The sequence below is a fragment of the Megascapheus bottae genome, chromosome 26, assembly GCF_031878675.1.
Source record: "Megascapheus bottae isolate mThoBot1 chromosome 26, mThoBot2.hap1, whole genome shotgun sequence".
Lineage (NCBI taxonomy): Eukaryota > Metazoa > Chordata > Mammalia > Rodentia > Geomyidae > Megascapheus > Megascapheus bottae.
In genome coordinates, this window is record NC_143534.1 from 12,221,812 (window position 1) to 12,231,294 (window position 9,483).

A 9,483-nucleotide genomic window follows, 5' to 3' on the forward strand; every position below is an offset into this window, starting at 1 on the left:
ACGTGTCATTGTCCTACTTTCTTCTTACAAGGTCACCAGGCATATCATATTAGAGATTACCCTTCTTTTGCTCATTGTAATTCAATTATCCCTTCAAAGATGCTTTCTCCAACTGGAGTCACATTTGGAGAGTTGGGGCTTGGGATTCAACATATAAATGGGGAGAGGACATTTGTTTTTTTAAAAAATATTTTTATTGTGATTAATAGAAGGGTTACATTATATTCACCAGATAGAAGGTGCATTACTTCACAAACATTGATACCCTTTCTCATGAGATAGTCCCCATTTCCCTCCCACCCTCCCCCCTCCCCCTCCCCGCTTAACTTGATTTCCCCCTTCCCTAACCAATTTCAAATAACCAATTAAGCACATATAAAATATATCAGATAACAATGTGAAATATTGTAACAATATGAGATAACCAAGGGATGGCAAAAGAGATGAGAGATAACATAGTACATTAAGGACAACAATCACCCATTATATGGCTTTTGTTTCCTTATCCTGGAGGTCCTTACATATAGTGTCATACTATTTGGCTTAATGTCTCTAGGTTTTGCTCTATTGAAAATCTCTGCTAGGAGAGCCCAAGGTTTCTACTGATTATGACATGAGGGAAACCATTGAGCCTATGTTCCTTTGAGTCTGGCTTACTTCACTTAATATGATTTTTTCTATGTCCATTTCCTTACAAATGGGGCAATGTCATTCTTTCTGACAACAGCATAGAATTCCATTGTGTATAAATGCCACATCTTCTTGATCCACTCATCAACTGAGGGGCATGTGGGTTGGTTCCATATCTTTGCTATGGTAAATAGTGCTGCAATGAACATTGTTGTGGTAGTGGATTTAGTATGTCTTTGTTTCTGGACAATTGAGTAAATGCCAAGTAGTGGAATTTCTGGGTCATAGGGGAGCTCTATGTTTAGTCTTTTGAGGAACTGCCATACTGCTTTCCATAGTGGTTGAACAAGTTTGCGCTCCCACCAGCAGTGTAGTAGTGATCCCTCCTGGCCACATCCCCTCCAGCATCTGTTGTTATTAGTTTTCTTGATCCTGGCCATTCTAACTGGAGTGAGGTGGAATCTTAGAGTTGTTTTGATTTGCATTTCTTTTATGACCAGAGATGTCGAGCATTTCTTCATGTGTCTATAGGCCATTCTTATTTCTTCTTCAGAGAAGACTCTCTTTAAGTCTTTGGCCCATCTTTTAATGGGATGGTTGTTACTTTGGAGATTAGTTTTGGAGTAATTCAATTTTTTGAGCTGTTGATATATTTTAGATATGAGGCCTTTTTCCGTTGTATGGTTAGTGAAGATCTTCTCCCATTCTGTAGGCTTCCTAATTAATTTACAAGCTATGTCCTTTGCCATACAGAAGCTCTGCAGTTTAATACAGTCCCACTTATCCAGCCTTTCTCTGATTTGTTGCGTTTCTTGGTCCTTATTGAGAAAGTTTCGACCTGTGCCAAGGAGGCCTAGTGTAGGGAGAGGACATTTGTAACAATTAGTATGCATTTAGGATTCTCCTAAGAGAGGATCACAATAGCTCAAAAGCTGCGCAATATGTCCATATAGGATGAGGCCAAGCGAAATGAACTCCAGGATATGGAAACAAGAGGTTATCTTTGTAATTGTTATTCTTAATGTACTCTGTGAAGCCATTTCTTTTTTATTCTTTTCCCCTTAAGGTTTATCACATGTTGTTACTATATCTGACTTTGGTACTTGGTATATTGTATATATATATATATTTATTTATTTATTTATTTTTGTATTTGAAAAAGGGAAGGTAAGGAAAAAACAAGATGAGTGGAAGGCAGTGATTGGAGGGAAAGTAGTAGAAAAACATGGGAAGGGGTACCAAGGTTTAAGAGGTAATATATCCACTACCTGATGAATGTAACTGTAACCACTCTGTACATCACCCCAACAATAAAATTAAATTTAGAAAAAGAAACAAAAGTGGGACTTGGAAGAGCTCAACCAACCAATAGAGAGAGAGAGAGAGAGAGCGAGAGAGAGAGAGAGAGAGAGAGAGAGAGAGAGAGAGAGAGAGAGAGAGAGAGAGAGAGAGAGAGAGAGGAGGGACAATTGAACTAAAATAATAAAAGAAGTGACAGATATGGATACTCCTGAGAGACACACAGAAGATGAAAATTCCAGTCACAAGCCTGGCCAGGAGCTTACCATCCCTTGAGACCAGAGACCTGCTCAGTATTTCCAATCCAAGTTTGGCTTCACCTCATGCATTTTAATTGTAACATTGACAGCTTGTAGATAGGGGTACAGATCTCCTCTGCGTTACCATTTCCAGAGAGCTTAATGACTGTGCCTTATTTCAGGTAACTAAGAGATTTCTATGCGGATTTTGACTCCGTCAATTCTTCTTCTGAAATTATCTCCAGCCTTGTGTTTTTCTACTTCCAAATGCTTCCTAAAGCAGATCTTTATGATCACATGCTGGTTTTTCTTCATAATAGCTTCTTGTGTGGTCTCCTAGCCTGCTCAGTTCTCATTCCTAGTTTAGATTCTTCTTCCCAAGAGACCATGATCAGTGTTCCTCCTATTTACAAGAAACTTCAAAGCACTCTCAATCATGTTTCAAGATCAATCTCTAATGTCTCACTTCATGCTAAGTATACTCTGGGCTTGTATATGACTTTCTCTTTTATAGCTACAGAAAAGAAAAAGAAGATTAAACTCTCCTGCCTCATGCAGATCTATTTCTGCTCTGTTTGCGGCGACACCTCCTGCACATTTCCAGGCCAAGCTCCTTGTTCATATTTACCTGACCTGGAAGGTTTTCAAGGCCACAAGCCATGATGAGTTTACTGTCTCCTCAAACAAATGTCTTCGCTTCTCATTCTGTGAAATAGTGTTTCATCAGTCATGACCCTGTAGCCTGTGCCATCTTCATTTATGGGAGTGTTATTGAATATCATCCTTCACTCATTTGTGAGCATTCTAAACCTCCAGTAACCGCCTGTTTCTACAATGAGAAAGGGAAAGGACGGTAAGATTGGCCATTTAGATGAACCCCTAGTCCAACATGGCTGGTATTCTAGTGGAAAGAGATTAGACACATGCACAAAGGTCTTATTCTTCCTGTGTCTTCACAGGATCTTCCACACACCAAAGGACAGGCCTAGGAGAGAGACGGGCCTCCTCTCTGGCCACTAGTTTCTAAAGGGATAGGCAGAAGGAATTATCTTTAGTGGCTGTGATTCTGTCCTTGTAATAGAGATTAAGTAAATAGATTTCCAATGTGCCTATTTCGTGATATGGTTGGGAAATATTGTATTGCCCACAACTGTCCTTCTCTGGCATCACCTCACTTCCTTACTCCTCCATGTCTCCCACACAATATACAGGGCACACAAGTGGAAGTAAATGAGGTTTTATTGTATATCTCTGCCCCTCTTCTCAGCCATATACCAGACCATTGAGGTTATTTCTTCTACAAATATGGATTGTAACCAAAAATATTCACAACAGTCTCTTCTGGATACAAAACTGATAGTCTCTATTCCAAGGCAACAGAAGGGGCCAATAGAAGCCCGCCTTATAAAACAGAGAAAGAAAGAAAGAAAGAAAGAAAGAAAGAAAGAAAGAAAGAAAGAAAGAAAGAAAGAAAGAAAGAAAGAAAGGGAGTAGATCAAAAGGGAATGGAATCGGAGAATGGGGGGGGGGTAGTACCAGGGATCCCACTTCCAGGACTTTCCAGTAGCTTTCTGTGACAACTTCTCTGTCTACCCCTTTCTTTCCATTTGACATTTCTACCAGCTCCTCCTTCTTTTGTTGCTTAAATTGGCTTTGGTTTATTTCTGTTGTGTGGTGTGTAGGGAAGAGCTAAATAAAACAGAACAAACATAAAAGCCCAAACAACAACAACAACGAAACCAAAATGGCGTCATTAACTCACTCACCCCTGTGATAGTTTTTGAGAAATAGAGGTGATTTCCTTCAAAAAAGGAGACATCGAAACCTCACTTCCCCAAAGCACCTTCCTCCCATCTTCACCTCTCATTACCAATTATGGCCCATTTACTTTGAGATAATTTAGGAGACTTCCCTAAGAAGCAGCTAATGTACAATGTTGGACAACATTTCTTTGTAGTTCTTTCCAAATCGAAGATAGTACACCTGTGCTCCAAAATCTACCAGGAACACTCAGTGTTTTGAAATCTCTCTCTTTCCAAATTGCCTCATAAATTCCCAGCATTTTCAGGATCACCTTTCTCAACTATCCCAGCTGAGATCAGCTCAGGTGGTTTACCCTGACAGTTCCAGGATGTTAAATCTGAAATGCTAAAATGAAGATCTTTATGGGAAGAATTGAATACCTCTCTCTCTCTCTCTCTCTCTCTCTCTCTCTCTCTCTCTCTCTCTCTCTCTCTCTCTCTCTCTCTCTCTCTGTCTCTGTCTCTCTCTCTCCCTCTTTCCCTCCGCCCTCCCCCTTCTCTCTCTCTCCGCCTCCTCTTCCTCCTCCTCCTCCTCCTCTTCCTCTCCCCTTTGGGTTTACAGCAACACTGTTTAAGAGAAAAAGATGGAGGGGGGGAAGATTGAGCATAATCCTGGCATTATAGGGTGTGAAATGCAAAAGGCATGTAGAGGACATAGCTGTTGAGTTCCCCTTTGAAGAGTCACCCATCTTCATTAGTGGCTCACTGGTGACCTGGGAGGCAGGGATTGCAGTGGATGAAGTCAGATGGCCGTGGAGCCCGGATCTCAGGGAAGATGGTAGCAGGTGGTCAGCAAAAGGTCAGTGAAAGCAAAAATGAGGGGCAAAAATGGAGGGAATCCATAACAGATGTGGAAATCCAGTAAGCAACTCACACAAGTCCCGAAGAGGGAGGCTGACACTGTGCCTGAGGCCATGACATGTGAACTAAGACTTGGGAAACTCAGACCAAGGGAAGAACTAACCCAGAGCCACCCCCCCCATTAGGAAAAGAGACTGGCACACCCCAGAAACAAGGAAGGCCAGACAGGTTGCCAAGAGTGAAAGAGAAGATGTCACAGAAACAAGAAAGGAACTAAGACATAAAGATCCCTAGAGGCCTTGGTAAAGTGCAGTCAGTAAAGGGGTCTTTTATCCTGATTATATAGAATTTGCCTTAAAAAAACACTCCCCGACTATATTTTGTCTATGAATTGCAAAATAAAAGTAGAGCAGAAAGAAGAAATTACTCTTCATCCCCCACAGTTTCTCCTTATTAATAACACCTTTACATTGAGGAACCCATTACTAAAAACTGAAATTCAAGTTTACGTTCAGATTCAGTCATGCGCTGAAGAAAGTCTTAGCACAGATGAATGGGACTGCTGGTGTATGACTGACAGTTTTGAGTGACTTGGTTTCACAAAGCCATGTTGATGATCTGAATTGTTTCTCCCACCTGCCACCTCACAAATCCTATCCCTTAGTGCCACAGGATGTGACCTGATTTGGAAACAAGATCATTGTGTATACATTTCCTTAAGACCAAGTCCTGCTGGAAAAGGGTGGGACCCTAATCCAATCGGACCAATGTCCCTATGAAAGGGGGAAATTTAAGTAGAACTGGGCCTGGACAAATGGAAAGTTAAATAACATAAAGATCATTTCAAGCAAGAACATGGGGGGATGGACTGAAAAGTGGTCATCTTTGGTCTGCCCAGTTTAAAAGCATATTTATGAGATATTTTTAAATACTTGCTCTAAGGATTGATTATTCATAGTAAATCCCACCTGTGGGGTTAAGTCTAGAAAGAAGTTCTTTCTCCCAAGTATTTTTTTTTGTCAATTGTGTGGCTTGAACTCTGGGCACTGTCTCTGAATCTTTTTATATTTCTTAAGACTAGAACTCCAACATTTTGAGCCATAGCTCCACTTTGGTTTTCTGGTTGTTATCTGGAAATAAGAGTCTCATGGACTTTACTGCCTGGGCTGGCTTTGAAACGCAATCCTTAGATCTCAACCTTCTGAGTAGCTAGGATTACAGGAATGAGCCATCAGTACCCAGATCCCTCAAGCAATTTAGGCAAATGGGCATGTATCATACAACTTGTACAGGCTAAATCAAAGACCAAATGTCTTAAAAGAGTGACAACATAATACAGATTATTGCTGAGTCTCCATGCTCTTTATTAAGCATAGTCCTTTCCCCTTTAGTCATTCTCTCCATGTTTTCAATTAACTACGGTTAACTGTGGTGTGAAAACACTACATGGAAAATTCCAGAAATATGCAATTTATGAAATTTAAATAACCTCATTATACTTTGTTATTATACTTACTCAGTTTCAATGTGAATATTGTTCATCTCATACTAGGATAAAACTGAATGATCATGAATTAAACTTTACCAGAGGTGTATACGCATAGGTAAAACACAGTATAGAGAAAATCAGATACTATTTGTGGAATCACCTACAAATAAGGGGGAAAGAATATATTGTTTATTTTATTTTATTGTCAGTCCTGGGGCTTGAACTCAGCGTCTGGGCACTGTCCATGGGCTTTTTCAAGGCTAGTGCTTGAACCAAAGCACCTCTTCTGGCCCTTTCTGTGCATATGGTACTGAGAATTGAACCCAGGGCTCTATGCATGCTAAGGAAGCACTCTACCACTAGGCCATGCTCCCAGTCCCCCAAATTTATTCTTTTTTATTCCCTTATTTCCGTTGGATGCAGACTCATTTCTCTTCTAGGACCTAATGGACCATCCCTTTATCTAGCCTCAGATTCTTCAGAGAGCTAGTCTTCTTCCCTTCATTAAATACAGTAGTGACTTTGAGTAGGACGCTTGGTATGAGGTCACCTCAGGCCAGCCATTTGAAAGATTTAGGGCTAAACTGTCCAGGGCACTCTGTGGAGCTCCACAAGTTGGCAAAGGGCTCTGGGACTGTCTGTGGTCCAAAGACTTTACTAGCTAACCAATGAATACCCTTCTAACAAAAAACATTCCACTGGCCAGCCATGAGTTACTCTTGTAACAAAAAAAATCATGACTCTCAGCTCTTATATGTTATCTTGTTTTTGTAATCCACTTGACTTGAGTATCAGTCTTCACCAAAGTACTATTTTAGAGCTGAAATGGCATGAGAGAACAATGATTATTTTTTAATGGTTATCTGCACAGCTGTTAACTTTATTTAATCTACTTTGCAAATTATATTTCATATTCCAGTAAAGATTACATAAGCAAACCTCAATCATTTTTGAAAACCCCAACATACTCAAGTAAGTTCAAATTTAAAAGCTATAAATATTCATATAAGTTGGACAGCATCTCCTGAGCAAGATTCTTAAATATAGCTCTCTTGACTTGTAAACAAAAGCTCAAGAGCAAAGATAAAGCAGCAGCGAGCCCATGGTTGAGCTACTGGGAAGAAAACCATCTTTTAAGAAACTGACAATGAAAACTGACGTCTCTACTTCCCTCGCCAAATCGATGAGAGAGAGCCCCACGTTGACTCAAAGAATGGAAAGAAATGGAAAGTTGTCAGGGACAATAACACATCTCTGCCCTTTCTATTGAAGGAGAGACTGTCATTGTCCCTCAGATAAATGCTCTGGGTCCCAGTCCCTTGGCTTTATCTGAGGGTTCTCAAGGAGGAAACAACTTGTCTGCTGATAAACAAATGCAGAGTTCTAGAGATCATCTCCCAAAGTGTCATTTATTTTCTGAACCACAATTTAAAAAACAAAACAAAAACAGGTATCTCACACAGCATGGACATTAAGAACGATAAAGGCATTTAGTCGTTTTTTAAAAAAATCAAAGAGATTATACTTTGTGAAAACATCAAAGATCTTATATATAAAATCATTTTGATTATTGGAAAGAAAAAGGTGCCAAACTTGGGAACTGGCAGCTTCCACCAAATGTGTGAATGTGCAGGAAAAGCTGGTTTGCTTCCCTCTGCCTGTGTGAATCCAGTTTTCACTGGAAAAAGGCAGCCCTGATTTTCTCTTCACTCTACACTTAGCAGTTCGGTAGCTAAAGCAACACAAAGGGAGGTGGGTGAGAAGCGAAGCTTGAGATTTCCAGCCATTTGCTTGGCACTGTGTCTATCGTGATGACTTATTATCCATCTTACTTCTCCAACCTCCCAAGAATGGAAGATACAGACAGCAGTCAAGCACCTCTGTTTTATTAGTTTCAAAAAGAATAATAAGAAAATGTACTTGTCTGAGATTTTAACTGGATCCTTCAGAGTTTGACTTGGATTTTTCGATATCTAGTTCTTTTCAACACCTAATATAAACTAGGAGTCATGGTTGTGCCTCCTTTCTTTCCTTTTCAGCCTAAATCCCTTTGGCAAGCACACGTCTGTTTCCCTTGGTTCCTGCAACAACATATGTCAATTCTGGTGTTCTCACTTTATTTCCTGGTTGTCAGAAGCAATGTTGGTAGACAACATTTTCAAGACACAGTGTGGTGTGAAGAGGCAAGATTGGTGAAGGCACAAAGCAAGCTCCCTCTGCTGGTGGTGGGCTGTCTCTGCAGAAACCAATAGCTAGCTATCCTGGAGAATCTTACAGGCTGGAGTGGGGCCCTTGGAGTTCACTGAACAGAATTCAAGTATCAGGTTCATCACTCTGAAAGGGACAGGTGGCAGGCCTACTCAGGAATAGTATTTCTGGGAGGAGAACACATGGTAAATTGTGTTAATTGTAATAATTGCTCTTTATGCCTTGGTTGAAAAAAGAAAAACAACTGGCAAAGACCTTCCTCTAATCATGGCAAATTAGCACAGCCCCCCCTTAGTGGTGACTGAACTGTGACTTTGACTTTGGTCTAGAGAGACCTCAGGTTTGACAAAGACCATAGGAAGCACTGGCTGTGGAGAGTGATGGACATAATACCAGCTGGAGGAGTAACCAAATCCCATCTTGGGTCAGGCTGTGGTCATTGGTTGTCTGCACACGTGCAGTTAATTCAGTAGCCAGACAAATAAATGTTTGGAGAGATTCCTTCCTTAGGGGGCATTTGCAAATGGTGTTTATGTTGAATATCATTACTTCACTCCAACTCAAAAGAAAGCAATTGCAGAGCTTCATGGAGGGTCCCTTATACGTCTCCTCTCCTAAAACCCTGCACTACAGCTTGGATTTTGAATGTTTCCCAAAGGCTTGTATTGAACATTTGGTCCTCAGTCTGTGGCAGTGTTGGAAGGTTGTAGAACTTTTAGGAGATAGGGGCTAGTAGGAAGAAGTTAAGCCATTAGGAAGGGAAGGGGATGGATCCCACTAGTCTCCTTCCTTTTCTTCCCAGTTCCAATCTCATGGACAGTCATCTTCTACCATGCTTTCCATTCAATGATACACTGTGCTGTTCCAAGTTCAAAGCAACAGGGATAGGTGAGCAGGAGTGAAATGTCTGTAACTTTAACCAAAATAAATGTTGGATTTTCAGAAGTGATCATCTCAGGTGTTTTGAGATAATGACAGAACACAGACTCACACAGTGACCATGCCACACAAGGTG